This window comes from Varanus komodoensis, unplaced genomic scaffold, assembly GCF_004798865.1.
Source record: "Varanus komodoensis strain SLA01 unplaced genomic scaffold, ASM479886v1 scaffold23, whole genome shotgun sequence".
Lineage (NCBI taxonomy): Eukaryota > Metazoa > Chordata > Lepidosauria > Squamata > Varanidae > Varanus > Varanus komodoensis.
The window spans coordinates 12,459,853-12,465,945 of NW_025335627.1; positions in this window are offsets into that span (position 1 = coordinate 12,459,853).

A 6,093-nucleotide genomic window follows, 5' to 3' on the forward strand; every position below is an offset into this window, starting at 1 on the left:
TCTGGACTGGACAAGTGTGGGGAGAGGATCAGGGCTTGGGGAGCAGGGTTTTAGAGGCACAGCAGGGACTGACAGGACTCCTACAGAGAGGGGCCAGGTATCAGGGAGGATGGGAGGAAGGAGGAGGCTGGGAACTCCAAGGGAAGGAAGCGGTGGGAGGAGTTGAGGTGCATGTACACCAATGCTAGGAGCATGGGTAATAAGCAGGAAGAGCTTGAAGCTCTCCTGGGAATAGGGGGGTATGACCTGGTGGGGATCACGGAAACTTGGTGGGATGAAAGGCAAGACTGGAATGTGAACATAGAAAGGTATCATCTTTTTAGAAAGGACAGGAAGGGAAAGACTAATAGAGAGGAGCTGATAGATGGAGTACAGATTAGGGGAGCTCTGGATGCGAGTCATCACTTCATCCTTTGCTTTGAGATCAGGGTAATGGGGACGTGCAGTAGGTCGAGCACTAGAAGCTGGGACTTCAAGAGGGCCAACTTTGGCCAGCTGAAGGCCAGACTGGGCAAAGTCTCCTGGGATAGGGTACTGGAAGGCAAGCGAGTTGAGGAGGGATGGATAGCACTCAAAAGGGAGGTTTTGGAGGCGCAAGCCTTGATGATTCCTCTAGTCAGTAAGGTGGGGAAGCGGAGGAGAGCTCCGTCATGGATGTGAAAGGAGGTGGTTAGAGGGATTAGACGAAAGAGGAACCTCCATAGGAAATGGGTACTGGGGCAAATAGACAAAAGGGTAGCAAAAGGGACATGGGGAATTACAGACCACTTAACCTTACGTCAGATCTAGTGATGCTAGATAGGGAAGGGAGGCTGGCAGCCACACAACACGGCTTCCGCAAAAACAGGTCCTGCCAAACAAACCTTGTGGAATTCTATGACAAGGTTTCGAGGTGGGTAGATGGACAGGATGCAGTGGATGTGGTATACCTGGATTTCAGCAAGGCCTTTGACAAAGTGCCCCATGATATCCTGGTGGAGAAACTGAAACCATGGATTAGGGCATGGTTGATTGACCGAAAGCAGAGGGTAACCATTAGTGGGGAATTATCGGGATGGCAGCCAGTGACAAGCGGGTCCCCCAGGGCTTTGTCCTAGGGCTGACCCTGTTTAATCTTTTCATCAATGACATGGAAGGAGAAGTGAACAGTCTGCTGATCAAATTCGCAGATGATACTAAAACTGGAGCAGTGACCACAACTGAGGAGCAGGTACTCCAGATCCAAAAGGATTTGGACAGACTATGGAAGTGGGCAGGAAACAGGAAGTGGGCAGGAAACAAGAGGATGACGTTCAACGTGGATAAGTGCAAGGTCTTGCACTTGGGGCATAGGAATAGGTGTCATGAGTATAGGTTAGGGGACAGGGGGCTGGAGAGCAGCGCTTGTGAAGGGAACCTCTGGGTGCTGGTTGACTGCGGGCTAAACGTGAGTCAGTGGTGTGATGCGATGGCCAAGAGGGCAAACACCACCCTTGATTGCATGGCCAGAGGTGTGGCTTCTAGATCAAGAGAGGTGTTGCTACCGCTCTGTGCGACTCTGGTGTGCCCGCAACTGGAGTATTGTGCTCAGTTCTGGGCCCCTTGTTACAGGAAGGATATAGCCAGGTTAGAGTCAGTGCAGTGTAGGGCCACAAGGTTGGTGGCCGGTTTGCAGGGGATGCCGTATGAGGCGAAACTGAGGGAACTGGGTCTCTTCAGCCTGGAGAAGAGGAGACTCAGAGGGGATATATTGGCGACATACAGGCATGTGAGTGGGTGTCACACGGAGATGGGTAGAGACCTCCCCTGTGGAGAAAGGCAGGATGCGCTCCAATGGAACGAAGCTCAGGGAACCAAGATTCCATTTAGATGCCAGGAAGCACTTCCTGAACCCCGAGGGTATGGAATGGGCTTCCACGAGAGGTCGTTGAGGCCCCTTTGGTGAGGGTGTTCAAAGATAGGCGGGACATGCACATGGTGGGCATGTCATGAGCGGAGCCAGCTGGAGCCGGGGGTCATACTAGATGGCCCGGGAGGCCCCTTCTGACTTGCTCTGTTTCTATGTTTCTATGTGGGAGAGGACCATCTCTGTAATAAGAAATTGTGTAAAACCGTGTTCTTATCATCAAGTCCGTTCGAAAGCACATTTTTCTTCAGATTAGGTAAGCAATAGTTTGTGCAACACAAGTTCAGCAAAGGGTTTCTTTGTGTGCATTTTGGCATTGGCTGGATTGATTTCAACAACTGAAAACATTTTCTTCTTGGGACTGTGCTAAAGAGACTTAAAAAAGGACATAGACTTTACATCTTGAGGTTTCTCTCCAAACTAATGTGGGTCTCTCTGCCACTGCCTACAACCAGCTTCTGTGAAGAAATGCAAAAGCTTTTTTTCCTTCTTAATTTACCTGTTTTTGAGATGCACCTTTCCAGACACCAGATCAACTCTGCAACCTATTTCACCTGAGTGATCCAAACAGTCACACTGGCACCCCAGAAAAGAAAAAGACTCCTTTTTTTCTACAGCCCTGTAAGGAAAAAGCCAGCTGTGTCTAACCATCCTTGCTTAGGGGAGGAGGGAATTCACCCACCTTTCTCTCAAACATTGGTTAGGGACTTGCCTAGATGGACCAGAGTCTTTAATGCTGTTCTTACTACAATATATGAACAACCTTTTAATTGCCACTGAAGTCACAGACCAGTGCACATCTACTGGATTTCATTGGGTCACCACAAATAAGATGCAAACCACACAAGAACTACTAGCTGGCCAGCACTACTCCTTCTCCCAGCCCAGAGTGGCCATGCTGGCTGTCCAGCAAGGCCAAAGCAGTCATGCCTGACTGACTGACTGACTGACTGCAGTGTGTGAAGCTGTGGCCACTGGCTGGTTGCTGCCTATGGCTTGCCATGACACAAGAGAAGGGGGACTGCTTGCTTACATCAGCTGACTCGCCTGAGACTCGACTGCCTGAAGACCATTGATGTGGTGGGAGGACCGTGCCCAGGTGCCCCTCGCTGCACAGCAGTGAGATCTGCGGGAGTGCCTACGTGGGAACGTTGCACCAGGCTGAGGAAAGTTCCAAAACCACAAGGAGACCGAAGGACCATGGAGCCTGTGGAGAACCTGAAGTTCTTGTTCAAACACCAACCCTGCAAGGGAGGACCAGTGGCATAACAGACCAGGATGAGAAGAAGCTGACATCAGGGTCAGCCAAGGGCCCACAACTGGAGGGGGCAAGGAAGAAGAGCCCTGAAGAAATGTAGCCTATCGGGGACTAAGATTGGGTTCCAGCTTGAAGACTTAGACCAAAGAGACCAGCATTTGCCTAATGCTAAGTAGCCTAGATGATAATGCTGAAGGGAAAAAAAAGGAGAGTTTCTTGAAGTTATTACACCGGCTGTCTGTGTACTTCTGTTAATTTTGTTACTCCCTTGTATACCACCTGTCCTTGTAGGAAGAAAACAGTGGATTTCCTAATTTCTCTGTTTTCCATTTTAGAATACTGCCTCGTTGTGTAATAGAATGTTTATGCTTTAGTAGTGCTGGTGAAAACCCAGCATGGATTTCTTACATCTGGAACATGTTATATGTCTGGATTCCCACCCAGGGCCAGGTAAAACAGACATGCAGATTATAGGAGGGCAGGTACATGCTGTCCCAGATCAGCTAAAGGAGAGTAAAAGGAAAAAAATCATATTTGTTAAAAAAAAAAAAAGATTCCACAGGTCCCTAGGGAAAACAATTTCCAGGTAAGGACCACTGAAAGCACTCTACCAGTTCGGGTAATGGTGGACTAGCAACATCCTTACAGCCAATTGGCACATGCTGGAATAGGTTCCCTGTGTGTGTGAGAGAGAGTTTGGTGCAGTGGCTAGCATGTGGCTTTGTTTTTGCTAAGCTGGAAAGGCCATAGCCTGCAGTTGGATGGGGAACCACATGTGGATACTGACTGCTATGCATTATTCACACAAATGGGGCTAGTAAGTGCTACTTGGTACAGCCTGGAATCTTTGGTGGGCTGTTCCGAGATTGGAAACGAGTTCTGTTTATGCTGATCTGTGCCTTTGGTGGACTTATGCTCCTTCCTTGCCTAATTCCCATAATTCGGTCGATAGTAACTCACATTATTGAAGGTATGATGGTGGTCACAACCAACCCAAAGAAACCTGATGCCCCGGCAAAAACCCTGGTACTCAGACCTGTCCCAAAGGAATGTTCTTCCTTGCTTCAATGACAATCCATGGAGGCCACCTCCAGGGTTGCATATATGAAAAGGGAGGAAATGAAGGAGCCTGATTAGCTTAACTAATGTAACTTGCTTTTAGCTTAACTAACGCTATTTGCTTTTGTAAAGAGCCGCTTGCACAGGAGCTTGGTCAGCCTAACAAACGCCATTTGCTTTTTGTATAACTGCTTGCTTTGGAGAGGAAAAAGGGAAGGCAAAAGAATGTTGATAAAGAGGCAGTGCGTGGAAGAAGACCCCCCACGCAAGGACTGGCCGCAGTGGCCACGCTCCCCCAGTGAGGGGGTTGGGCGCAGATAAGCACCTGCACGAGGCCAGGCATGCAGTGGACGTGCAGGCCCCGCAAGGGGATTGGGTGAAGGGTCAGGCAGACCCTGAGAGGGGACTGGGTGAGGGAACAACGGGGGCGAGATTGTGTGAGAAAGAGTAAGGACAAGCTATAAGAAGTATGAGTTGGTGGAATGTGTTGTGTGTCACTTCCTGCCTGTGTGTAGGGAGCAGACACCCGGTTGCTTTGCTCAGCTGAATAAAGAAGCTGAACGAATCTCCACCTGACTGGACCTCTTTGGCACTTGGTCTGTAAGTCACCTGGCTGGCGGGGACATCAACAAAACCTGCACATGCTGCCTGCCCTTGCTACGAGGCAGCGGAGGAGCCCTGGTCTGAGTAAGAGCCCATCCCTCTCAGCAGGAGCCACTTGGACGATTCTGCCCAACTCTCCCCCTTGCAGCTATGCTTGGCTGCTCACCCACTTGCAACAAAGTTTTGAGCCAGTGCAAATGCAGCAAATCCATCTCTCTGCACAGGATTCTGCATCCTTTTAAGCATTTCTTAAGGACAGAAAGTAAGTGTAAAAGTGCCTTGGAGACAGCCCCTTATTATAGAGCTCGTAAAAAGTCGGTGCAGACTTGCTACTACTCGGAATGGCTAGCATCCCTGTGCAGAATGACACACTCCAAGATGTCTGTGCAGGCCATTGGCCTAAGAATACAGTTTGCAAAGGATCATTTCAAACTATGGCAGAAGCTGGATAATAGTAACTTCTGGCAGAACAAACAGTTTAAATGCCACACACAGGTGATGTGAGCAGCAGGTGGCAATGTTGGCTCATTCTTGATGCCCTAGGGGGGTATGAAAAGGTTGCTCTCCGAAAAAGAGATGGACATGCCCTGTTCATAATCCCAAATATGAATTGCATGGGTCAAGAAAATATATTCCCAAGCTTGCGATTACATCTGCAAATTCCATTCTTTAAAAAAAGTGTACATCAAATGCAAGTTCTTGAAAAAGACGAATCAAACAAAAGAAAACATGAATCAATCAGTTGAAGGAAGCACACATTTTCCAAGCACACATATAGGTGTGTGGTTGGAAAAGTACGTTTTTTTTTCTACTAAAAAAAAAATGCTTACGTTTAGGAATGAAATGAACCAAAAGAAACCCGTTCACCCATAGTTGCAATGTGTGTTAGCAAAAGCTTGTGCTAACAGAATTTTTTAGCTGTTTGTATGAATATGCCTTCTTGCTATCAGATGTTGATGCATATGTGTTTTATCCAGTTTCTCTTAAGAGCTAGGGAGGCTTTGAAGGGGACACCACCCTGAATTATGCCTGGCCTTTGTTTCAGTATTATGTTTTGATATACCTGATTTATGGGTTTTATCTGATGTTTTACCTTGTAAACGTGTAATGGCCGATAGCTAAATACAATAAACTTACTGTCATTGTATGAATATGCCAATATTTGTTGTAGCTTTGCAGCTATTTTCATTAGTTTAAATGCTTATTTTAAATATTTGTGTTCAAAGGGTTAACTTTCTAATGAATAAATCCTAAGTTTTATCTTTTGATGCAGAAGATGTGGTATAAC